This window comes from Camelus bactrianus, chromosome 11 (genome assembly GCF_048773025.1).
Source record: "Camelus bactrianus isolate YW-2024 breed Bactrian camel chromosome 11, ASM4877302v1, whole genome shotgun sequence".
Classification (NCBI taxonomy): domain Eukaryota; kingdom Metazoa; phylum Chordata; class Mammalia; order Artiodactyla; family Camelidae; genus Camelus; species Camelus bactrianus.
The window spans coordinates 22,267,712-22,294,354 of NC_133549.1; the positions used below are offsets into that span (position 1 = coordinate 22,267,712).

Sequence of the window (26,643 nt, forward strand, 5' to 3'; positions counted from 1 at the left end):
GACCAACCAGAAACAAGCTTTGTAGAAATAGCCCAATCAGGAGTGAGAGAAATAACCAATCAGGAGTGAGCTCCATGCAAATGAAGTACTACAAATGGACCAATCAGAAGTTAGGGAAGTGGACCAATCAGAAATGAGACTAATAACCAATCAGGAGTGAAGGAAATAACCAAGCAGAAATGAGCTCAGGGAACCAATAGAATTTTAGGTGCAAGTTAGCTGCTTTAGAGGCAGAAAGTGAGATAGAGCCTCTGGGCTAGGGAACCAGAAGGGGATGGGAGAAAAGCAGCTGCCCTGCCTAGGGGTCCTGCCGGTATTTTTATGGGGCTTCCCACATCAAGACCAAGTTGGGTTCAGAAGGAGGAGGAGACAAACGTTTATTCTTTGATCCAAAAGTGCACAGTGAGCTCTAGAGAGAACACTCCAGAGACAAGTCTTTCAGAAGGGTGGTGGGTGGGGCTGCTTAATAAGAGTCTCTCCGGCCAGGCGGGGACTGGGCGGTGAGGGGGCGGGGTTCTCGCTGGGTGTGCGCAGCCGCAGTGTTCACGCTCCGGATCCCAGTGCCGCGCGCAGCGGCTCTGCACACGGCCCTCCGCCGCCGCCAATGCTGCCGCCGCTGCCGCCGCCGCCATCTTAGGTTGCGTCAGCGCTGAAGCGCTTCCGTTAGGACGCTGAGCTGAGGGGTCGCTGCAGCCCTTCCGCCCTGGGAGCTCGGGTCTGAAGCGCCGGGGGCAAGGCCTCTGCGCAGCTCCAGCAAGCAAGTGAGGCCGGACTGAGCACAGGGGAAGAAAAAGAGGTTAGATATTGTTACGCCGCTTGTATTTTTGTTTCCTGGGAATTGTTAATGGGCTTTGCTGGTGATATAAGCCCTTAGGAGCAACGGGCAGATCGCGTGAGGTGTTGTTTGTCCAAGTGCCTGGGCCGCGGTGATGCTCGGGGAATGCTGGTTTGATCTGCGCCTTTCCTGTTCCGAGAACTAACATGAGTAACCCTACGTCCGTATGAAGAGCTAAGCAATGGTTACAAGACCGCCCGGGTGCACTTAGAGGACTGCAGTTCTGCCGTGAGTAACAGTGACCGGTCTCCTATGCTATTAACCTGTGTAAATTTTAGATTTTTAAAAAACAGTAAGTTACGTAGGTCACTGCATTGTACCTGTAACTAATTGCAACATTAGTTACCAAGTTCTCGTTGTTGGCTAATTTGTCTTTAAAGACTCAAGAATGCAATTCAAGTAATTACCCCCTATGCCGTGTTTCATTTATGGACTCTGTGAGTCATGAATCTTCTTTCTATAACTGAAAACATTTAGTGCAATTAATTCAAGAGGTCTGCCACATATGGTGTATAACCAAACTTAACTCAGATTGCATAAATGTGTGTGATATTTTATGATTGCACCCTGGGATTCTCACACAAAATACGACATCTCCTGGCAATACTGGTTGGGCCTGGAATGGGGGTCGGGGTCATAGAGAAGAACTGTATTCTTCTTTTCTTTACCTTAATGAAAGTCTCATTAATTTTTTTTTTCTTAAAGCGGAGCTAGAAACCCTTGAAATATCTTTGTAAAACATTTCGCAATTCTTTTTTGAACTTCTGAATTACATAAACACACCTTGCTTCTATTTAATTTTGATTGCTTTCTTGGCCTAGTTTCCCTGCAAGCATTTGGTAAGATTGAATAATTTTTAGTTGTGTTTTCTCACCGTGTCTGTGCTAATCTCCTAATGGTTGGTTTTTGAAGCGTTGCTACAATCTACTTTCTTTATCTTTTGCTGGATTTTTAAGGAGTATTTTATTGCCTGTCAGTACCATTCACAGTAGCTTGTGGGCACTGTCATTCCACCAGCCTAATGTGTATCCCAGTGTGCCATTCACCGGGCCCTCTCTTAGAATTCTTAGAATCTCTTGCCTTCCCCAAGAGCCACATCTTACTCCTCCTGCAGCTCTGTGTTTCGGCACCCTTCTGATTTTTCATTTTAGATGAGTCGTTGAAGTTTCAATATGAGAGAATGCCTTCGAGGATGAGGATAAACTCCTGATGCCTGTCGTGACTTATTTAGCACAGAATGTCCCCCAGCCTTTGCCTAGACTGCAGCATAGCCAGTGATGTCACGTCCCGTTTGAGTGGCTATTGTGGCACTTCCAAAGTTCTCTAGTAACAGGATCATGATGCTGAGGGACCAGATCCACCTCCTCATCTGTCAGAGGGGTGACAATGTCCTTTTGCAAAGTGCAAATTGAAATCTTTCCACACAGATGTCTTAATTTGTTTCCTCATGGTGAAATATGTCTTTGTGTTGTACTTGGACACAGTTGAACGGATGAGCATGGTCATCAGATTCAGGCAGCACAGCTGCCTTGGCTTTGTGCTCCCCAGATGGGCTTTGCTGGCCGAAAGATGCAGGCAGAGAACTCCTATCCGTGTGAGTTCTGCATTCATTGACCATCTACTGTGCACCAGCTGCCAACCAGAGAGCTGGCTGTGGCACAGGAATAAGAAAAGGCTCCTGTCCTTAAGGAGCTGGCATCCTTATCTGTTTGCTTGAAAGTTGACATTTTTGTCCTCATTCATTCATTCATTCATTCAAGAAATGTTTGTTATGTGCTTGCTATAGACCAGGCGCTGGGCTGGGTGTTACGGATACCGCAGTTAGCATGGCACACAAAGCGTCATCCCTGCCCTACTGGCGTTAAAATCTAGCCCAGTTTCTAGGTTAGGAAAAGACTCAGCAGAAACTAGTTTAACTTACAGCAATAACTATGCAGCTAGGGTGCAAATTTTAAGGAGTAACCTTTAAGGAAGGGTCAACCTTCTTATCTCTGATAGCCTGATGACCACGAGACTGTTCCTGCTGCTTCAGTGTCTGACAGTAAACATAAACCTCTCTCTCTTTTACAAAATATACCTGGCTTTCTCTCAGTGTCTCATCCAGGGGAGAAAGTGTTGAACTACTGTTTAGCTGCTCTATGTCCTAAGAGGGTGCGGATCTGTGGTTTTATTTTGCAAAAAAGTATTGCTCACTACATGAATGAATAGGAAACCAAACACTTTCACAGGTGTTTTAAAATAGATTGAGGGAGAAATCAGCAAAGAGATTTTCTAGAACTCACAGAAATTGGTTATTTTAAACTACTATTAGGTTGCCCTCCAGATTAAATTGGTGTGCAATAGGACTTTTTGACCAAAATTAGCATTTTATTATAATTAATGCTCTTTAAATGGTGACGTCCATGTGATTACAGCGGGTAATAATTCACAGGAGTAGTTTATATTGTTGCTTTCCTTTAAGGGAGTGGTTCTCAAATGGGGGCTGTTTTACCCCTGGAGGGACTCTGGCAATGTCTGGAGACATTTTTGGTTGTCACAACTAAGGGAGTAGGTGCTACTGGCAACTAACAGATAGAGGTCAGGGATGCTGCTAAGCGTCCCATGATGCGCAAGACGGCCCCCACAACAAAGACTTATCTGGCCCCAGATGTCACTAGTTCCAAGGTTGAGAAAGTCTCTTTTAAAATAATCCCACTGTAGAGACAGTGCTACCTGTGATGTGTAGGTCAAGTTGCCAAAACCAGAGGAATTTTGTGAAAGCGAGTTTGGATTTTTCCTCCTGCTCTCTGATTATCTTCTTTGTCTATTTACCCATCATTTAGTTCCCCTGTGTTGTAAAGCTTTTTGTGTTTTTTTATGGACTCAATGCTTAACTATATGAGCTTTTCATTACCCATTCTAAAATCGTGACTGGTTGTAATGTAAATTGTATAACACATCTTTCTGCGGCTTCAGATTCTGCAACTTAAACCTCCTAGGCTGCTTATCTGTCTTCCACCACCTACCTGCGTTTTATGCTCTGCACTTGGCATTCTTGATTGTTCCTTTCATATTAATTTCAATGGTGCCCGGAGGGTACCTCTCACCATATAATAGGTTGCTTTGTGAACAATTCCAGTAAGAGAACCATTCTGGCCAAACAGTGAGATACTCTGGAATGTAAAAAAGATACCCCTCAGTGTATCATTCACATTTCCAGTGTAGCACGGTATTCTGCAATTGTATTGAAATTAAAATGAAGATGAATTATTTGTTTCCCCTTTCACTCTAAAGGTGCCCCACGGTTCCAGGTAATACTCCCAGCCACACAAAGTGCTTAGAGCTTGAAAGTTACCAGTTGGACATGGATGAATATTTATTTTGTACTTAAATTTGCAAATCATTAAGTATCCCTTGTCCTGGAATCATTATTTTCATCACAATAGACTTCTGTTACATTCAAGTTGTTCCAGCTTTTGATTGACCATTTGGAATATGACAGTTGTTTGTCGCATTTCGTTTGGCTGACGCTTCCCTTAGTTCATTTGCAATTGTCCCTCGAGCATAGTTTGCTTTATGTGATGTCTAAAGGAGCTTGCCTCCGTCTTTTCAGAAATCTTTTTCCTGATGGGAAAACTAAAAAGACTTTCTGAAAGTAGTGATTTTTTTTTTTAATGCGTGCCTTTGGTTGGCAGGGAAAGTGGAACATTTCAGATTTTTCAGAGATGCTGGATTTGAGCTGTTCACTTGGAAATCAAGTCTGTTACAGCACAAGAGCCGGTTGGCATCACTGTCCTATCTGTGGATTAAGAAAAGGCACAGTGAAAAACCAGTTTAAAATCAACAGTCTGATATTTTAAAGTTGAATCTTTCTTTGCAGAAAGCTTCTATTACCATCCTACTCTGTAGTCCTTGTGTTAAAACCTTTACAATGAATTTGGACAGTGGTGGTATTGTGGATCCCTTACCCCTTGGCTGCCCAGCACCTCACTGAGTGTCCAAGAACTGCTGATTCTTCCTCTGAGGGGTGAAGCCATCTTCCCATCCCCACTCCAGGTTCAGCGTACCCTCCCACGCTGCCGCTCCTGGGCTGGCTCCTGCTGACTTCTGTCTTTGTGCCATACCTCTGCTTTGTCCTGTATACATGGAGGCTTGAGTGGTTATCCTAGTACTTAGGCTGCCTCACTTCCTAAGCAATTTCAGAAGAACAAAGATTAAAAACCCTTCAGCCTGTCCGTTCAGGCTTTCTGCAGTTGAGCCCTGAAGTTCTCTCCTCCACATTTCATTTGCCCCCATCCTGGAATACTCTGCTCCAGCCAAGAGTCTTTATTCTCTGTCCTACAAAAATGCCTTTCCCTTTCTTATCATTGCCCACCCCACCACCCCCAGCGATGGGTTGTTCTTTATGAAAATCTTGTGGAAATTCAAATGGAACCTTCTTTATGAGCCTTCCTTGACTACCTCCAGTTAAAGGGGGAATCTCTTCCTTTGAAACTGATTTACAGGTCACCTGTTCTTACTATTCATTTCATTGAATTCAGGTCTCCACTCCAATGGAGCGGTTCAGAAAGGCTTTCCCTTCTAAAATAGCGCCCAGTCATCCTTTGTTCCTTTACCCTGTTTAATCTTCCACTAAGAAGTAAGCTTCATGAGGCGAAGGGTTCTTCATGAGAGCTAGAACAGGCTCCCAATATGTATTTGTTGAACAGATGCTTCTGGGTCTTTGTCTTCTTTATAGTGTTGTTTGTCTTTACTCTGAACTGTGAGTGTATCTTGCCTTCCCAGCTACTTGTGAGTTCCTTTAGGGGGGATCATATCTTACCACTTTTGCATTCTACTTCCTCACCTTCCCCGCTGCCCCCTCCTGAGAAACAAAAACAAAAACCTAACAGGCCAATGAACATGGTAGGCACAGTGCCTGGTACATAGTGGATGTTGAATAAAACACTGTAATAAGAGTCCTTTCAAAAGAATATTAATGAAACTTCCACTTCTGGCCACAATGAAGTAACAGGTTTTACAGATTTCTGTTCCACCAGAAACAACTAAAAAGCAAGACAAACTAGTAGAAACAATGGCTCTCAAGACATTGGACATCAAGCAATTAAGGAAAGAGATTCCTACAAGATGGGGAACTAATGGGATGAGTCCTGTAATTGCCCCAGCTTTCTGCCTGGAGAAAGCTTCCAGGCCACAGCCCAGGAAGGGGAAATCTAAGCAGAGTTCAGTGGACTCCTTGAATCGAGGAGGCAGGGTAGGGAGTCCTGGGATGCCCAGGCAGCTAAGAGACAGTCAGGGAGGAGTACTGTAGAGAAGAGAGAGCTCTGAAGTTCTACAGAGGGCTCCAGTTGAATATTCAAATGAGAACTGGTCACTGTATCCATGTGATGAAACTACTCAAGCCAAGGGAAGGAGTCACCTAAAAGAGTTAGAGAGAATCGTGCCTGAAATTCACAGAGGGCAGAAAATAGTGCCTACTCCCAACAGCTATAGTGGAAAACTTCATAATTCATGGAGTATTAGTTAGAGTACTGTAAGGGTATTACCTCATTAGTGGAGTTACCAATCCTGGACTAAATATACCTCTGATTTCATCTAACAAAGCTTAAAAGCAAGATCCGAAACTATTTCCAGCTGATTTAACTGGATGCCAGATCAAAGCTCAAGAATATTTTTAGGAATAAATAAAAAATTAAAACTTACCAGGCATACAAAGAAGCTGAAAAATACAGCCCATAATGAAGAGAAAAAGCAATCAATTGAAACTGATGGAGAACTGATGCCAATTACAGAATTAATAGACAAGGACATTAAAACAATTATTGTGACTATATTCCATGTAAGGAAGCTAGAGAAAGATAGAGTATGTTAAACAGAAACATAGAAGACATAAAAAAGGATACAATTCAAACTTCTAGGGTTGAAACTATAATATCAAAGACACAATACACTAAGTGGGATTAATACAGATTAAATATCAAAAGGAAGGATTAGTAAACTTGAAAACATAGCAATAGAAACTATCCAAAATGAAATAACACAGGGGAAAAAAACCTAACAGTAAGATGAATGAGCATCAGTGAGCTGTGGGACAACTCCACAGCCTTAATTTTCCTATAGTTGGAGCCTTGAGAGGAAAGAGCAGGGAAGGAAAATAATTTGAAACAAAAATGAAAAAACTCTGAAACATCCAAATTTGATGAAAATTATAAGCCCATAGATAGAAAAGCTCAACAGACCCAAGCTCAAGAACATAAAACTATACCAATGCACATAACCAAGTCACTTAAAACAAGTGATAAGAAAATATCTTAAATAAGAAACAGAAAAAAGACATGTACAGAGGAACAAAGATATAGCTACCAGATTTCTTGATGGAAACAATGCCACCTATAAGACGTTGAAGAACATCTTCAAAGTACTGGAAAAAAAGAGAAAAAGTCTTAACCTAGGATCTTTACCCAGCAAAAATATCTTTCAAAATAAAGGCAATACATACATATAAAAGCTGAAACAATTCATCACCAGCAGACCTGAACAATAGGAAATATTAAATGAAATTCTACAGGCAGAAGGAAAATGATACAGGATGGAAATACGGATCTACAGAAGGAAATGAAGAATACCAGAAATGGTAACTACATAGATAAATATAAAAATTATCATATTATTTCAGTCTCCTTAAAATGTAATTTACTATTTAAATAAAAAATAGCAAAGAATTATGGTTTTATAATACATGCAAATGTGAAATGACAACAATAGCACAAAGGCCAGGAAGAGAGAAATGGAAGTATATTCTCGTAAGCTTTCTGTGACAAATAATGATGCGATATAAAACCACGTGAAGGTAGACTAGGAAAAGTTAAATATGTATAATATAAACCCTAAACTAAACACTAAAATCACACAATAAAAAGTAATAGCTAATAAGCCAACAAAGCATATAAAATGGAACTTTAAAAAACAGTGAATCAATCCAAAAAAAAGCAAAAAAAGAGGCAAACCAGAACCAAGAATTGATGGGACAAATAAGAGGAAAACATCAAGATGGTAACTTTAGGCTCCTAAGTGGTTGAGCTAAGGTCTCAGCAAATCCTCTTCCCAAGAAGCAACTTAAAATGAGAAAATGGTCACAGTCATTTAGGGGCTCTAGGAACTGACCAAAGGCAGACAACAGATTGAGAAGTTATTCAAAAGAACTATTGAACCTTGAAAGGAACAGTGGGAACCTGTGGAAGTTTAGCCTAGGGCTACTGCCTTCCTCCTTTTCCCCTCAACTCCACTCTGTGGTGGTTCTACCAGGGTATGGCAGAGAGGCTGGCTTTATTTGAAGCAGAGTGCAAAAATCTATGCCCAAGAAATACTGAAGGAAGTTCTTCAAGCTGAAAGGAAATAACAACAGACTGTATCTCAAACCCACACAAAGAAATAAGAGAATCAGTAAAGGTAATTATTAAAGTATAAATAGACATTTTCTCTTGTTAATTAATTTAAAAGACAATGACATGAACAATTATAAAACTGTATTATTGAGCCTACAACATATAATTGTGTGACATATATGACAATAATAGAACAATGGAGGGGGTAGGAAATAAAGGTATATTGGAGCAAGAAAATGACTCCAAATGATAAGTCAAATTCATATGAAGAAATGAAGAGTATCTACATGATAAATACGTAGTTAATATCAAAGACTCTAATACATTTTTCTTCTTTCTTCTGTTAACTTTAAAGATGTAAGATTATAAAAATCAATACTTAACAAAACTGTATTGTTGAATCTGTAATACATATAGATGAAATTATATACTGACAATCCCACAAAGAAGGGAGATGGGAGTGGAACTATACTAGAGAAAAGTTTTTCTGTTTTCGTGAAATTAAGTTAGTATTAATCTGAAATAGATTGTGATAAATTAAGATGTACATTGTAATCCTCAGAGCAACCACTAAGAAAATAATTCAAAAATAGTTTAAAAAAACCAACAAAGGATTTAATATAGTGTACTAGGAAATACCTGTTTAATACAAACGAATGCAGTAAAGAAGAAACGGGAGAGGGGAGTGGGAAGGGACAGACTGGGATTTCAAGATTTATAGATCCTGACAGGTATATATAGAATAGATAAACAAGTTTTTACTGTATAGCACAGGGAAATATATTCAAGATCTTGTAGTAGCTCACAGTGAAAAAGAATATGAAAACGAATATATGTATATTCATGTATAACTGAAAAACTGTGCTGTACACCGGAAATCTACATAACATTGTAAACTAACTATAACTCAATTAATTAATTATTTTAAAAAAGCCCTTGTGAGCAATGTAGAACCTGAAAAAAAAAGAAGAAACAAACAAAAAGGCTATGAAATATATAGAAAATAAATAACAAAATGGCAGATGTAAATTCAACCACATCAATAATTATAAACTAAAAATGAACAGATTAAACACTGCAATCAAAAGACAGAGATTATCTGACTGGATTAAAAGCAAATACAAAACCAAAAAAAACAAGATTCAACTTATTTTTCTCATATATGCCTTTCTACTCTTCAAAAGATGCTGGTAAGAGAATGAAAATATAAGCTATGGATTGGAAAAATATTTGTAGATAACATATGGCTAAAATTAAAAAGACTGACCATAAGAAGTGTTGGAAAGGAACATTGGAACTTCTGGAACTCTCTATGGAACGCCTGAAGCTCTCACTGCTGGTAGGAATGTAACCGGTTTGGAAAACAGTTCGGCAGTTTATTGCAAAGTTAAACGTGCATCTACCGTATAAATCAGCCATTACACTGCTGTATATTTAAGAGAAATGGAAACTTTACACAAAAACTTGTACGCAAATATTCACAGCTTTATTTATAGGAAACTAAAGCTGGAAACAGCACAAATGTCTATCAAAAAGTGATTGGAAATATAAGTTGTGTATCCTCATCATGGAATACTACTAAGAAATAAAAGGAATAAATTACTGATACATGTAACCACATGGATGAATCTTAAAATTATTATACCAAGTTAAAGAATCCAAACAACAACAAAAAGAGTACATACTGTGTGATTCCAGTTACATGAAATTATGCAAAATGCACACTAATCTGTAGTGACAGAAGTAGATCAGTTGTAGCCTGGGGAACTAAGGGGTGGGGCTGGTGGAGAGAGGTGGAGGAGGGGGGAGATTACCAAGGGGCATAAGGAGAGTTTTGGAATAATGGTTATGTTCATTATCTTAATTGTGATGATTTCCCAGTTGTATATAAAGTCAGAATTTATCAGATTGTACTCTTTAAAATGTGCAGTTTATTGTATGTCAAGTATGTCTCCTGTGTTTTTACAGGAGTACTAATCAATGAAGTATACTCGCTCTAGCTTACCTACACCTTTGTCCTTCCCCCAAACAATTAACCTACAGGCACTTAGTAGCTATCCCATAAATGCTCCTTGAACTCGTGAATGAGTAAAAGAATGACTAAATGAGCCCAGTTACCAAGCTGTTATTTGTCCTAACATAAATTCCTTAGTATTTTCATTTCCTTCTGAAAAACTGAACAAACAGGTCATTCTTTCAGGACAATTTTCGTATGTGGCTAGACATTGATCCTAATTTCAAAACACTTTTAATATATGGAATGCTAAGTAGCTTTGCAATTTATGTCTCTAACATTTGTAGCAAACACAAAGTGGGTGTCACACTCAGTAATTAGAGCTATTCATTTTACTGTATGAAGGTATCCAAGAATTGCTTCTGTCTCCAAACCTATTTCTTAAATCAATAAATTGATATCTTTTAAACTACAGTTCACATAAAATTAATCCAGATGATTCGTGCATTTATAATATTGCTGTAGTTACCTATCAGAATTTAAGGTTCTATTCCAGATAGTCTCTTTAAAGTAACTGATTATGATGATTATCAAAACTAGAACTCTAGGACAAATAGCTCCTGAGCCTATGAAATATTTATAAACCACCCCTATTGTTGGTTTATATTGTTGGTTTTCTCCTGGATTCTCATATGCATCGTGCTGTCATTTGTCCAGCTTCTTCCAGATATTGGGCTCCTGCTCTTTAAAGAATAGTAGACGATTTGTGTCCCGGGAAATTTATACAGCAGCTGTTAAGCAATCAATAGTACTTCGATTTCTCAAACAGTCCCTTAGCTTAGTTTTGTAAAACATCACTTTCATATTACAAAAACAGCATCCTCCTTGAGAAAAGATCCAGATCATGATTAAATTGTATTGAAATTTTTACTTAACAGTGCCTTGATAATGAAGTTGAATCCATGGGGTCCTATGAGAGGCAGTGTACCTTTGGAAAAGGGCATGAGCCTTGAACTCATGACCTGGGTTCAAACTCTGGCCCCTCTACTTGTGAGCTTGGGCAGGTCCCCATCTGGTTTCCTCATTAGTTTAGAAAATGGATCTGTATTATAAATACCTTGCAAAGTTCTTGTGAGGACAAAATAAGGTAATGATTACTAAAAAGCACCAGCATGGTACTTAGCACATAGGAGGCACTCAGCAAATTAATACATGTTAGATTATTTACTTATTTTCATAGACTATTCAATTTTCGTTTAGAGTAGCCAAGTCCAAATATTATCTCTGCCACTTGCCAGCTGTGACTTTGGATAAGCTGGGTGTCAGTTTCAGCATCTGAAAAATGAGAATAATCTTGTTTTAAGAATCGTAACTAGATAGTTTACATGAAGAGTTTTGTCAGTTGCAAAGTATATGTAAAGGTAAGATGGTGTTCCTCTCTCATAGCTTCGGCCAGGCACGGTATTTGCTGGAGAGGAGAGAGGGTTGTAACCAAGTGTTGGTGGCCTCATTGAACGGGAGTCCGTGCTGAGTGGAGAGGCCTAAGAAAGATTTTCACCAGAAATACATATATCACTTGACTTGGGTCTGGGTCTGTACTAGGTACTGGGATCCAGTGCTGAACAAGCCAGACAAAGTCTTGTTCAAACAAAGCAAGGCTGGACTCCAGGCAGCGAAGGGCTGGCAGGGGACCATTCGAATCTGTTTCCAAGTTCTGTTGGTTCTACTTCTCAGTAGCTCCTCTGTCCATTCTGTTCTCTCCATCTCCATCCGCTACCCTAGCAAAACTGCCTTCATGGTATCTTTGCCACTATTTATGTACATGGCACTTAGATTCATTTCTAAATAATAATTCTGAATAATACGAACAAATTAAAGGGTTATATTTCGATCATCATTTCCAAAGTTTTTTTTCTTCTGTCTTATTGCTAGTTTCAGATTTTAATGCAGTATGGGCAGCAAAGGTGGCCTCTGAGATTTATGCTTTGGGGAATTTTATTTTTAGCATAATTCATGTTTTTGTGAATGCTTTATGGATGTTTGAAGAGAATAATGATTCTCTATTTTTGTTTAGAAAATTCTGTATAGTTACTAGATCAAGTTTATAAGTTGTGCTGTTCCAGTAGCCCCTGGGCTCACTTATATTTTTGTCAACTTGATCTGTAAATTTCTGAGAAATGTCTCCTGCAGCCATGATTTTCTCTACTCTCATTTCTCCGTAAATCCTACCCCATCTGCTTCCTTTTACCCGGGAAATCACTAACATTTCTTTTTCTTCTCAACGTTACAGAGTTAATGTTAGAAAAATTATTTTTCCTACTATGTCTAGGGCTTGGGGGCAGGAGGAAAAATAGATACCTATAACCAATGAGCCTGCCCTTCTATTATTATTATATGTGTCCAAAAATTCATATACTAGAAAGTGCCTGCACTGGGGGTGAGGAGGTCTGCACAAGAATTCCAGGAGAGCTACATTCACTGCAGGTCCATTGTGCACACACGTGGTATGCAGAAGGCAGACCGGGAACTAGAGCATGGTTCTCAGCCTGACTCCACATTTAACAGCTGTGCCACCTTAGCAAGGTGTTTCATCTCCTCTGCTAAAGCTTCCTGATCTGTAAAATGGGGATAATAATAGGAATGGCCTTGTAGAGTTGTTGTGGAATTACATGAGACAACAGGTCTGAGGCACTTGGAAGGGATCTGGCACAGTGGAACCCCTTGGCAAATATTTCAGAGAAACAGTCACGGCTCTTTGGAGCATTTCACTGAACTGAGCCACCTCGGAGACTACAAGAATGAAAGGCAAGGTTGAGCTCTGAAATCTCTATTTGCCCAGCTCAGCACTGGATACAATTAGGTACTTAATAGATATGTTTGATTATTAGGCTGAGTTGAAACACGGTTCTTACACTTGAGGAATTTCCACTCTAATGGAGAAAAGAGAACAAACAAAAACCCAAATTCTCAAGAACACAAATTAGATTTACATAAATAGGCACAAATATATCTCACCGATTGCAGGCTGAGGAGTTGCTAGAATAATTAGAATCATCCAAACAAGAGTGGATTGACTCCGTAGTAAATTCACCTCCAACCTAGAATCAGTTGCAGGCTCTTTTAAAGGATGAAGAAGAAGGCCTGCACAAGGAATGTAATTCAATCTGTTTGTATATTTAAAGCTTTCTTTTATGAGTGTGAGAGAGAAGATACCAAACAGCTACAAATAAATAATATTAGAACTAATTCATCATGAACTCACTAAACATCCCCTGAAGGCATGCTTTGTTTAGCCAACATTACTTTAAAATGTTTTCCTGTTGTCTTACACCAGGCTACTTCTCGATTTCACACAGTCTGCCTGGAGACATCTGAATCTGTGGCCCCTTTCAGAATATTCTAGCGAGGCCTTTGTTGCCTTTAGAACTGGAGAATCATTCTGTTGACTATATATTTAACTCCTCTTGGAGGATGTATTTTTAATTCTTTTTTAAACCGGAGATCTTTCAAACCAATTGTGATGAATAACAAGCATGATCAAGATGGGTAATTAATTCCATTTTGGGTCAAAATGAAACCTGAATACAATGTGATAGATAGTAAGAGCTACTGCATGCACAGTGCTCATCGTATACTCAGTGTACGTATTCGTCTAAACAGCATCCATTATCTATCTAACTACTAATTTTATTAATCTTTACAAAAGAGCTATATGAGTAAGCAGTCGAACTGAGACTGAAACAGAAGCAACATGACGTAGATTCTGTGCTCTTACCCATTGGACCATATGGCCATTTGTGAGTAATTAGACTCATTTTCTTGTGTAACTCGTAAACTGGTTCAACCTTGTGACAGCGCTGGGATTCTCAACAGCAGATACTGTAAAACTGATAATGCCAAGTGATTGCCTTAGATTAGTGGAAATTTGAGATGGAGATTTATACTGACATTTTAAGTGCATCACAACTGGGTTTCAAGATTATTGGGTTTCATTCTACTTTCCATTGGTGGTTTCCTTTGGAGAAATTACTTGGCTTTTCTCCCATTTCCTTACTTATAAGAGGCAACTAGCATCTGCCCACTCCCTGTTTTATGATGGTGTGAGGAGTAATTACACGTCGTGTGCTTGGTTTTGAGGAGTGCCATGTTAGAGGCAGCATAGGCATTAATTATGTATTAGCCTTTATTGCATACTTTATGCTTCTTCTGAGACTGTATTCTTGACTTCTTTCACTGATGTTGTAACAAACACAGTGGAATTAGTTTTCTTTGATCATTGCCTGTAGTGATCAGATAAAATTCTTCCCTGAAATATTTCTCAAGGGACACTTGTCAGAGATGGAGCAGCATAATGGATTGGATGGAGCTCACTTCGCAGAATGAGATGGAAGCCAGGAGCTTTAGGAGGTGTTGGAAGAGAACAGCCAGAACCCCAGTGTGTCCAGGGGGCAGCCATTCCAGCTCATCCCATATTTTGGATTTGGGGATATCCAGCCAGGTTGGTGGGATCCAGCAGAGGCAATTCAGAAGTCTGGCAGGCAGTGGTCATTGTTCCAGAAGACCTGACCATGAACTCTGGGGTAGGATTAGGGCAGGATGCAGGCCCTGTGAAAGGGAGAGGCAGATGTGCCGGGGTGCCACCCGAGAATGAGGAGCTGGGTGAGGGAGCAGGGCAGCCAGCTGTCACCACATAGGGCAACTGAGTCAGTAGCCTACTCCTAGAGCCCTAAGCCAACCGAAGCAGTGGGGGAAGGAGTGCTGTGGCTCAGAAGCTGCGTGAACCCAGAGTTCGACTCAGGGCCAGAGGGCTCTAGGGCTGGATGCCAGAGAGGCCCCTTTGTACTGTTGCTGACAGTGGAGATAAGGAGCTGCGGGCCACCTCCCAGGGACCACTCAGAGAGGGGATGGATTACCTTTGCCTCTGGGGGATTTCGTTTGGAGAGTTGGGTGTGCCACAACGTTGCATAGCTCCAGGGCCCCGTTCCCACTGCACTATGTGTGAATCTTGTCCACTTCTCCCCCATCCAGACCCCACCACTGTGCAGTGCACAGCCTGCTAGGCTTTAGGCAGCATTCCTGGGCCATGGTCCTTGCGGGGGAAGCCATCTGCAGACCTAATTGCCGAGAACTGGGGGAACAAGCCAGGAGCCAGGACTGCCCATCCATCCAGAGCACCGCGCGGTGCCAAGTTGCCAGACGCCATAGTCACTCATCTTTCTCTTTGTCTTATCTGGCCATAGAGTGAGGAAGGAAGAACTGTGTAACAAGGAAGAAGAGTGACTACTGGGGGCTTGGAAAAGGAGGTACAAAAAGATGCCACGCCTTGCGGATAGGATTTTCCTGCAGACTGCTCCACGTTTTCCATTATAGTGATTTCTGATAAGCAGATATAATACTGTTACACTGATGTAAGAGAGGTATAAAGGACACTTGTTATCATGGTTCTGTTTGTTCTGTGCTTAGGCTTTCCTTCTGTTTTTAAAATAAGTCCTTGAACATGAATGGTCATGGAAAATTTGCTGTAGTATAATTGCATATAATCCCCAAACTTCATCCAAAAAACAATTCCTGGGTAGCAGAGAACTGTCATATTCAATTGTGTTTCTTCATAGCAACAACCTTTGAGGGGGAAAGCAATTTCATTTGCCTCATTTTCATACAGAGTAGAAGTCCAGTTGTGCTCTTGTAATTAAGTTCCCTCACATCAAGAGAAAAGAGTATGTCTATGAAATGTGCATTGAACCCAAATGGAAAAGTTAATTCAAAATAAAAAGAAGAAAAAAAGAAAAAAAAATTCAGTGATTCTCTTGTGTTTATTAATGATATAAATATTTAATAAAATATCTCTGTTTTCATCTTTCTGCTTAAAACATGGCAATTTAAAAGCATTTTTGGACGTAATAGCACATCAAGGGCTTGATTTACTAATTAGATTAAGTACTCCCAATTTCTCAACCACGTGCCTCTTGCCCATATCTTCATAGAAATAATACGAGAGTTTGAGTGACAACAGCCTCATCAAACCCCCTCTGTCTGTCTTGGGGTAAGGTCTTACCTGAACGTTGGAGTCCTAAGTCAGAGGCTTAATGGGTTGTGCTGGGAAACCACAGCATATCGTGCTGCCAGATTTCACCAACTTGTAACTTGGAGTTCTAAAACATTGAGATTTGGGCAAGACATTTTTAACCCAACTGCACCCCTGCCGGAAATCATCCTTTCCTGATACCATCATACCTCAGCAGGCCCAGAAATTCTCTCGTCAGGAACTTGAAGGGCTGAGCCCGGTCCCCAGTGGCGAGATCCACCCATTCCTTGTTTGAGCCTGTTCATGTCTTTATCTCTCTCTTGCTCATGTGCCCATTTCCTCCCGTTTTTTCCCCTCTGGGATGCATCACAGCTCAGTGGAAAGAACATAGGTTCTGAAACACTGTATACCAGATTCAAATCCTATTTCCCTTCAGATAGGTTAGGGGAACAAGCTGGAGACTCGGGGGAGTGCTGCAGATCAAGTCCAAAGGCAGTCTGGTGGCAGAATCCCTCTTGCTGGGGGGACATCTTTGTTCTAGTCAGGCCTTCAACTGATTGGATAAGGCCCACTCACATTATGGAGGATAATCTGCTTTATTAAATGTCTATCAAGTTAAATGTTAACTTCATCCAAAAAAATCACATTCACAGAAACATTCAGAATAATGTTTGACCAATTATCTGGGCTCTGTGGCCCAGCCAACTTGTCACATAAAATTAACCATCATGGAGTGATAGCAAAACATCTAATAGCTGTGATGTCACAGGCATCCCAAGTCAGGACTGGACTCAGGCCATAGCCAACCAGTACAGCTGCCCTGTGTGACCCTGGGCAAGTCACTCAATCACTAGGAGCCTCAGTTCCCTCGTCTTTAAAATGGGGGTAACAATCTCAACTTCCCAGAGTCCTTGAGAGCCTTGTATGAATACAGCTGGCTTAGAGCTGAAATACATTTGAGTTCTTTTTGAGGGCACAGAGCATGTGCTTTCCCTTCTGCATATTGTAGTGATTTAAGTTACAGTTGTTATAGTTATTTTGGTTTCTGCTGAATTCATTTGTTATTAAACACATAGCTTTTGAGCACATACTATGTACCAGGCGCTGTTCTGGATGGGGGACCTAGTATTGTGGATCTGCTTTGTTTGCAGAGCTTCATTCTCTGAGGCATACAGTCCAGTGGGGTGGCAGAGGGCAGACAAGACAAACAACAAGTAAACGAAATAAATTAGTGATCAGTGCCAAAAGGAAAGTGCCTTAAGGCAGTAGAATAGAGGCAGGAGCATGTGAGCTGGTTGGGGAGAGCCTCAGGAAAGAGATGGTGTCTGAACTGTCCTGCCAGCAGAAGGGAGGAGCCAGCCCTGAGATGCTCCAGGGGCTGCATTCCCAGCAGAGGGAACCACGGGTGCTGAGGCCCTGAGATAGCGAGGAGCTCAGTGGACACGAGGAAGAAAAGAAAGACCAGGGTGGTGCTGGGATGTGGTCAGCCAGTGGGAGAGTGTTAATAGCTGAGGTCAGAGACGGGTGCGGTAGGGGCAGGAGAGGCTGGCAGCTCCTGTAGGGTCTTGTAGGTCAGTTTTGGAGGGTGGGAAGTCCAAAGTCAAGGCACTGGCAGATTCAGTGTCTGGTGAAAATCTGCTTCTCGGCTCGTAACTGGCATCTTCTTGCTGCATCCTCATGTGGCAGAAGGGGTGAGGGAGCTCTCAGAGGTCCCTTTCATAAGGGCACTAATCCTATTAGCGATTACATGACCTAATCACCTCCCAAAGGCCCCACCTTCTAAAACTGTCCCGCTGGGGGCGTAGGTTTCAACATATGAATTTTGGGGGGACACATTTAGCCTGTAACAGAGACTTTCTTCCAAGAAGCACTGGAGTCAGTTGCAAGTGGAACCGCAGGAAGCGGGCTCCTGCATAACCTGTCAGCTGTGTGCAGGCTGGGAAGCCTACCAGCTCCAGGGAGCCGCAGTTCACTCTGTGGGTGCCTAACAACCTCACGTCTCCAGGTGGTTCAGACCTCTTCTCACGTTGCATGTTGGGGGACGATTTTGAGCCTGCGTCAGCTTGTTCTGAGCTCTCATAAATTGTTCCATGCCACGCATGTTAAAGTGGATGTAACTTTTTATTACTACAGCCACTCATTTGAAGGCCCATAATACCATCTGCAAGTGTTTTTCCAGGCAGTAGTAACTGATCACTCAGGAATTCAACCACTTAAAAAAAAAGACATTGCTTTGATGTTTAGCTCTTTGTCTCCCATACTTGACAAGAATACCCCTCCTTCTGTCTGTTATGTACCTCCCTTTTTGGTATCAGTCTTAAAGAGTAAGTTTCTTTGGGGGAAAGGTGCCTACACTTCCAGAAACTTCCATTCATCCAGTCTCCAAACTAACACTTGGGAAATGTTCCAACTCAATTTATTGTGCATAGCCTTCTTTCAAAGTCACAGCAGATCTGATGGTGCTTCCACAATGACATCTCGCATAAATACTACTTACTAAGCACAGCTTCCTTGTGTGAGCAACTGCTAAACTCTTTGTATGACTTAGAGCATTTTGCCCTCATTAACCCCAGGTGGAAGGTTTTATCCTCATTTTATGGATGAGGAGGCTGAAATTTAGAGGCCAAATAACTCACTAAAAGCTTCCCAGCTAGTAAGTAACAGAAGTGGACCCAGGTCTGACCAACCCCCAAACCCCGCGTGCTACCCTGCTTCCTCAGCACCCATCCCCTGAATGTGTGGGAGCCATGAACCCTAGACCACCAAGGTCACATCGATGGTCAACAAAATTAGGTCCAGGTCTGTTTAGCTTGATGCAGCAAGAGAGGATGTATTCCCCCCCACTAAAAAAACTGGCGATATATCTCAACAGGGAAAGATGAATTTATGCTGGATGATTCTAAGGATGGATTAGAAAAAGGAAGGCCAGTTTCAGTTGGACACTGTCAAGATATGGGGCAGCCAGCAGCTGGTATCTCACTAATCTTTGCTCAGAGGGGGAGGACTAAAGTGGGATGGGGGCTGTCGTTAGCAGGAGAGCAGCAGTCCCCCAGAACCATCATGCAGACGTCTCCTGGGCTGAAACATGGCCATGGATAGAAACATTGTTTATGCAACGTTCTCATGACCAGTTGGAAACATTGCTTGTATTTAGCTAGGAACATCATAGTCTGTCCATCAACAGGGCTGTTTTTCACTTTCTTAAATAAAAATTATATGGCTGACCTTATGCTAGGTGTTGAAGATACAGCAGTGAACATGACCCTCCTCTCGAGGCTGAGAGGCTAGCAAGAGAGGGCCAGGGAAGTGGGGTCCATTACTGAAGATGATCTATTCCCACTTTGTAACCAGGCCTTAGGCCTATTTGTTAAAATCTGCTGTGTCCCTTCCTACCATTGGAAACATTTGTGATAGTGAAATTAAAAAGGCATACACATCAACTCCAGCCCCACAGCCACTGCCCTGGTTATCAACTGAAACGGTCTCCCAACAGAACTAATGGAACAGTCCAGCTCTGTCCACCTCCCATCCTCCTCCATATTGCCCCCAGAGAGAGCTCTGATAATCCAAACCCTCTCACCAAATTTGAATCCTCCATCCGTTCCCGTAGCATTCGGATTCTGTTCTGCTTCACAGTTCCCTGCCTGATCAGCCTTAGTTCCCACGAGTTGTCCCCCCCCCCCCCCCGTATCCCCAGCGCTACCATCCCAAGTCACCCCTCTTCCCTACAGATTCAGGCTCATATCCTTCTCTCTCTGCCTGGAAAGCCCTGCCCCAGACCATGCGCCTGCAAAGTAATTAATTATTTATCCTTCAAACGGAGCAGTGCCTCCTACCTGCGCCCACCCCCTGGAACTTTTCCTGCCAGCACGGAGCAGGTCTTCCTGTTTGCTCCCGCTGGACCATGTTGAGAGGAAGTGTTCGGTAAGTAGTAGTTAATTATTACCATTTTTTGTGGCGCCTTCTCACCAGTCTCCTTGCATTTCTTCTCCTCTCCCACCCTCCTCCCCCTAAACACAAAGAAGAGAGAGGGGTCTTAAAGATGCAAATCTGACCACATCACTCCTCTGCCTAAGCCTCCCTTGCTCCTAGAGCAACACTCAGAATCCTTAAGTTGGTCCCTGCCCAGAACAGGTCCAGAACCAGAGTGAGACTTTGAGAAGCTTGAAGCACAGGAGTGACGATGTTGCCTGTCTACAAAATGGAATGAAACACAAAGACAGAACTAAACCCCACAATAAGTGTACGATCGTTTAATAAAACTCCTATTTTTCACACAATGACTACTTTGGTGCTTTGAAAAAAAATTTTTTTTTTAATATAATTCTTAGAAACATCCTTTCTTTGGTGGCCCTGTTTTGCTGGCACTTGTATCAGTTCCTCAGGAAGCATCCCCTGGATCCTTGCACAAGGACTATCTCCCCATCCGAGGGGCTCACACTCAGCAGTGAGTAACTGTGGAGTCGTTTGTGTCATGTCTGTGTCTCATGCAGGACACCTGTGCCCCAGGGAGACGGAGGTGGTCTGTCTTGTCCACCACAGTCCCCCGGTGCCCAGCATGATGGGGACATTGACTGGTGCTCATTTGATGCCTCTCGTAGACGAGTGTCTTCCTGATTGCATGCTCATCTCGCCACTGAGGCATACACCCTTTAAGAAGAAGGTCCATGTATTTTCATCTTTACATCTGGAAATTAGCGCAGGACTTGTCACATAGTAAGTACTTAGTAACTATTTCCTATAAAAGAAATGAATGTTTTCCTCTTTGATCCCACAGTAAGTCATTTTAGAACCATGAAAAGAGAATTAAATAATCCTGTGTTATTTTACTTGACTTGAATAGAAAATTTTAATCTCCAGAATTTCATCGTTTTCAAGTCTCAGTAGGCATGAGAAATTTTTGGGAGTTTTCATCACAGTTCAAATCACCGTGCTCCGTGTAAAATGGAATTTGTATTTCTTGATCAGTATGGGGCCTTAGGCTCTTAAAAGAAAAACACAGCATCTCTCACTGAGGACGCTTTAACTCTACATCTGATGGTAACCACTTCTCTCCTCTCTGAAGGAAGTCTTTGAAAAGAAGTCATTGAAATTACTGACCTAGCAAATAAACAGAGCTACCCTAGGCTTAACCTTCATTACTGGGCGCGTGAAGCCTGCTGCCCTGTTGTCTGGGAAGGCTCGTGGGATGTAAATGCCCTTCCAGCTGTGAGCCCTCGGGAGAGCAGGCCTTCAGCTGTTAATCTCTGCTCTCTGCCTACTGTCTCCAGCGTCAAAATGCAGCCTCCAGCATGTCTTGAACAAGTAAATTACTGGGGAGCTTGAGTATGTTCTTTAACAACTACTCGCTTGAGAGGCTGACAGTTTTAAACTGGTGCATTTCCAAGTGACCTCGTCAGACATCTCGGCACGATACTGGATGAAGATGTGAGCAGCCCCGAGTCTGACAAGCCCCCAGAGCGAGTGTGAGGAGTGCCCAGGCAGCCACGCGGGGGACGCGGGACTGACACTCACCTGAAGGGAGCCCCACAGGCATGGCCAGTTGCTCTTTTGAAGATTTTTCTTTTAGGTTTTTCTGTGACTTTGTAAAACCCTGGCTTTTCCTTATCTGAGAAGTTAGTATTGCTCCTAGTCAGAAGTTTGAATAAAGTGATAAAGTCAGCTTTCAAAAAAAGTGATCCTCTTCAGTTCCATGCTGATTTCCTCTGCTTCCCTCACGCTATTTCCTTGTGCTGCCTCGTGGGGCTTAACGTTCAAGATCTCAACAGAGAGGGCAGAGGCAACAGAAGAGAGGGCACTTCTTACCACCCTTGAGAAAACTCAAGCCTTGTTTTTAAAAAGAAAACTCAAAATTGCTAAGGGTGGAGAAGCTGGAAACATCTCATCCTGATTTAACAACCAACAGAACTTTGCTTATTCCTGCTCAGATTTAATCAGCATTCTCCACCCAAAGAAACGGACCAGACTTGAAACAGGGACAAGATGGGCTAGTCACTAGCTGAGCCTTTCTCCTCTCCCCTGGGGCATGAGGTTAACCGCAGCCCTGCCAGGCTGCTAACTAACTAACCCTGCCAGTGGTTGTTAGGGTCTCTAGCTTGGCGCAGCAGAGGGGCGTGGCTGGGGAGACAATATAGCACATCTCCCCCGTCCGGGAGATGAAGACAAGGAACTGCACGTGGGCAACTGTGTGTCTCCAAGGCTGTGACCGTGTAGCCATCTTTATGGTTCTTGTTTTGATAATACTTTGTAGAGTATTTTTGCAATATCAGTTCCTTCAGTCATTTTCAGCGCTGAGCAGGGGGACACAAGATTCATCCAAATCATTGCTTTGAAGTCACCCAAATAAAATATGTATTTCTGGTACATTGCTTCTAAAACACTCTGTGATGGCCAAGGGCAATTTAAAAAATCAATTGCTATCCATCCAGTCTTCCTTTTGGAAGGGGGTGTTACGGCAGATAGGGGAGGGCATGGTATTCATGAGCACGTTTCAGTGCTGTGGAGTCCCATAATATTACAGCTTATTGCACGGCTGATGCTGGACAGAGTAGCCATTCAGTAAATACTTGTGGAACTGGCACTGGTTAGATAGACCTTGGGTCACACCCTGTCCTGTTGCACCTGTTGTGTACAGAACAAGCATCATATACAGCTCTCCCAAGAGGCAGGGACTGAGGCAACCTACCAGGGTTAAGGTCCATTTGGTCTTCCGTGTTGAATTTTTATTAGCAGATATTCTATTCTGCACTCATTGGAGCTACACAAATTTAAGATTTTAAGTACAAATAGAATAATTATATATTGTACTTGAATAATGGACAAAGTAAGTGAATATCATGTTATCTCTTAATAAATACATTCACTCAAAACATTAAGCATTATTCTTATTTACTAAAAAGTATTAATAACCATAGAATTCATGTTAACTTGTGCAATTTTATGGAGCACAATAAAGGGTTATATTTTTCTTAACATGAGTGACCTTGCGTCAGTTTAAGAAAGTCAATCTCCTGTCCAGGATGTATAAAATTAATAATAGACCTTAAGGAAAAAGGTTATTAGTATCTAACTCATATAATGCAGGAAATATCACCAGTTGAATGTAATATCCAAAAGCCAGATATTGGTTAAAAACAAAATATAAAAAAGACACTTGTAACATTTAGATGTCAAAATAATACATGCTGCTTGTATTTTCATTTAGTTTATCTTATGTGAAGATGAGTTTAAAACTAAATGGAGTGAGGGTGGGGAAAGCACTTTAAGAAAATCAACATGTTAAAAGGCACCTACAATGAGCACATTAAATTCATTATTCAGTAGCAAAATTTAGTGAAGCTATATTTGCTTCTGAAGTTCTTACCATTTCCAGAAAGGAATTCTTTCTCCCTTAGTCTATTTTCTGCTGCCTGACTTTACCCAAGCAGTTCTGACTTATTCTACTGATCAAACAGGCTGAGCAAGATAATTATCTATGCATGGATGCTTTGGTGTAAAAGACATCTCGAGAGTAGTTCAAGTTTCTAATTTTTTAAAAAACAAAAGGGGCAAAAGAGACGGGGAGAGGAGTAACAGTGCTTAATACGCAGCTAATGAAATGCTAATGTGCACAAGTGAATTTTGAAAGAACACAAACATTGCTTTGAAATTAATTATACCTCTTCCATTGTCTTAAAAAATGGAAGATTGAAACCTGTATCACGATGTTTACTATGTTTAATTTTCAATTGTTTCTTTGATGTTTCAGATAGAAAGATTTGCACCTGCAAAGAAAAAAGTCTCTGAACAGATTGCAAACACTCTGCAAACACTTCATCAGGAATGTTAGTTGTCAGCCTACCCCCAGCACAAGGGAGCCTTGATGATATCTTGTGTGCCTGTGACTCCTTTTGATTAATAAATGCAAACAGTTTTTCTCAGTAACCTCTGTTGCAATCTATGCATGACAATTAGGGACAACCTCTGGTGAAGGGATGCACTGAAGTCTGTTTTTGCTTCCTCTGCTGCAAAATAAATAGTTGATGTTTAATGCTTTTTGACAATTAGAGAATGAAATCTCTGCAGCTCTGCACTTTGAGCAACTGTTTATTATTTCTGTTCCCTGCAATGAAGGATCAATGTTCATGACAATTTTAACTCCACTCAGGATGGACAATTTGATTATTTCTTTCCCTGAGTTTCATGTCCTGTTATTGAATTCTTGGGTGGAGGTATCGTTGGTTTTCACAAAATGGATTTGATGTTTCCACCAAAACAATGTATTGAATGGGCATTATAAGGAAAGCAAGTGTGACTCTCATGGAATATTCCATTGTTACTTTCCAGGGCAAAGACAGCAGCTAAAAGTTGTGAGAGACTCAAGTTTGGTCCTGCCCTAAGCCCTGTGAGCTTCCTTTTGGATTGGCTGGCAGTGCCTTAGCAAGACGTGTCCTTCTTGTAGGTATCAGGGCACCGGGGCATGTCCAGCCTTCTGGAGTTGCAGTGGTTAGACTTACAGTAGTGCTGCCAGGGAGCATCTGCAAAATGTGGAGGTGGCAAAGGGGGGACAGGGCTGCGGCACTGCACAGCTCCAGGAGGCACCGTCCCCAGGGAATCCAGAACGCACAGTGGCCTGAGGCTGTGCAGTGCACTCAGAGGTCTGGTTGGTTTGTGTACAGCCTGGACGTCACAGACTGCCAGGGAGACCAGGGTGCAGAGAAAAGAGCCTGAACCTTAGAGACACTGACACAGGTGGGTGTGGACCTAGGGGTGTGATCCTGGTGTCTGAGTGTCCTTCCAAGCAGAGCCTGTGGCTTGTGCTGTCATCCATTCATCATCTCATCCAGTGATTCATTCAGGTATTCAATATATGTTCACTGGGCCCTCCCGATAAACAAGTCACCCAGGGGCAACTGCGAAGAATTGGTGGCCCAGTGGAAAGGAGGGTGGGTTGGCACATGTCTTAGTTATGGCTGCTGTTACAAAATACCACAGTTACTAACAACAGAAATTTCCCGGTTCTGGAGGTGTACGTCCGAGCTCAGGGTGCCAGTATGGTCAGCTTAGGGCCTCTTCTGGGTGGCAGACAGCTGTTTTCTCTTATCTTCACATGCAGGAAGGGGCTAGGGAGCTCTCTGGGGTCTCTTTTATAAAGACACTAATCCCATTCACAAGGGCTCCATCCTCATGACCTAATCGCCCCCCAAAGATCCTTCCTCCTAATACTGTCACACTAGGGGCTTGCATTTCAACACATGAATTTAAGAGAAGCATATTCAGCCCATAAGATCAGACTGTGGCCGGGCAGGGGGTTAAGGACTAGACCAAAGCATGCTCAGGCCAATGAGGGCCAACAGGAGGCTTGATCTGAGTGCTGAGAGGTAGCACTGCTCAGAGACGGGTGGGAAGTGCTGGACAGAGCTGCTCCATGGCCGAAGGAGGAAATGCTAGCTGCTTGGACCAGAGTGGGCCAGGAGGCGTGACAGACCAGACAATGGCGAGTCCAGAGGGGAGGGAGGAAGACGAGCAAGGGACCCAAGGGAATGCGTTAGCCAAAACAAACAGGCAGCCGGAGGGAGCAAGTTGTCCAACCAGTAAAGTCTGGAGAGAGAGATTTCCTGGGACATGGAGGGCAGGGCTGCTAGGGAGAAGAATTTTGTGCAGCTTGTATAAGCTAATCCTGCAGGCAGACAGAACATTCCTAGAGCCTGGAGAAGTTGGGGCATTGGGCAAATTATGGCAGCTTGAAACCAGGGACAATAACACCTACCAGGAGCCTGGTTGAGTGGCTTTAATGAAATAGTGTCTATAAAGCAACTGGAACAGAGGGTGTGCTAACAAATGGCAGATGTAATGACTGATGCTGTCATAATTAATCTCCACGGGACACAGCACTTTCGTGAGGCTCTCACCAGGCTGAATACTGAATGTCCCTCTCCTTCACTACAGTTTTTAACTTTCAAAATTTGTCTTAATGATCTTGGTATCTGTATATTTGTTACCATAAGTCACCTCAAAAAATTTTTAGAAGTGGATGGGGGTACATTATAAGTAAGTATAGTTATCTAAAGTAATAAGTAGCTTTCATGTCCTGCTGATGAATTGCTTCATTCATCTTATTTTCAAGGTGCTTTCTGTTCAGAAAAGGATAAAGTATCTGGGAAAAAAGATGGAAGAGAGAAGAATCTCAATTTTAGATCATTATTTTTAGTTGGATGAACTGATAGGAAGAAATACCCTAATTTTATGCAAAATGAGATTTATGTGATATGAATGTACTGCTGTCATTGAATCAAGCCATATCATGTTCCATCCAGCAATCAGGGTGACAGGAGTTCAATGTGAAGAATGATTGCAGGTAATCAATACTCCATCCTTCATATACAGAGCTGATGTTCTAGACTGTCCAACACTGCTCTGATCCACTGGCACTTTCTGAACCGTGATGTCAGGCTGTGGGAAAGAGGGGCCAGCCCACGTGGGACCA

General features: G+C 42.0%; 1 long non-coding RNA gene across 2 annotated transcripts; it reads left to right on the forward strand.

Moving 5' to 3' along the window:
• The first annotated feature begins 598 nt into the window (after positions 1 to 598).
• Positions 599 to 15,932, forward strand: LOC105067273 (uncharacterized). 2 transcript variants are annotated; one of them, XR_835133.3, is made up of 3 exons: positions 599 to 796; positions 14,477 to 14,651; positions 15,394 to 15,932. It is a non-coding gene; the product is annotated as an uncharacterized LOC105067273 (long non-coding RNA). The 2 variants fall into 2 exon arrangements; XR_012510404.1 differs by lacking the exon at positions 599 to 796 and adding an exon at positions 828 to 1,063.
• Positions 15,933 to 26,643: the final 10,711 nt, after the last annotated feature.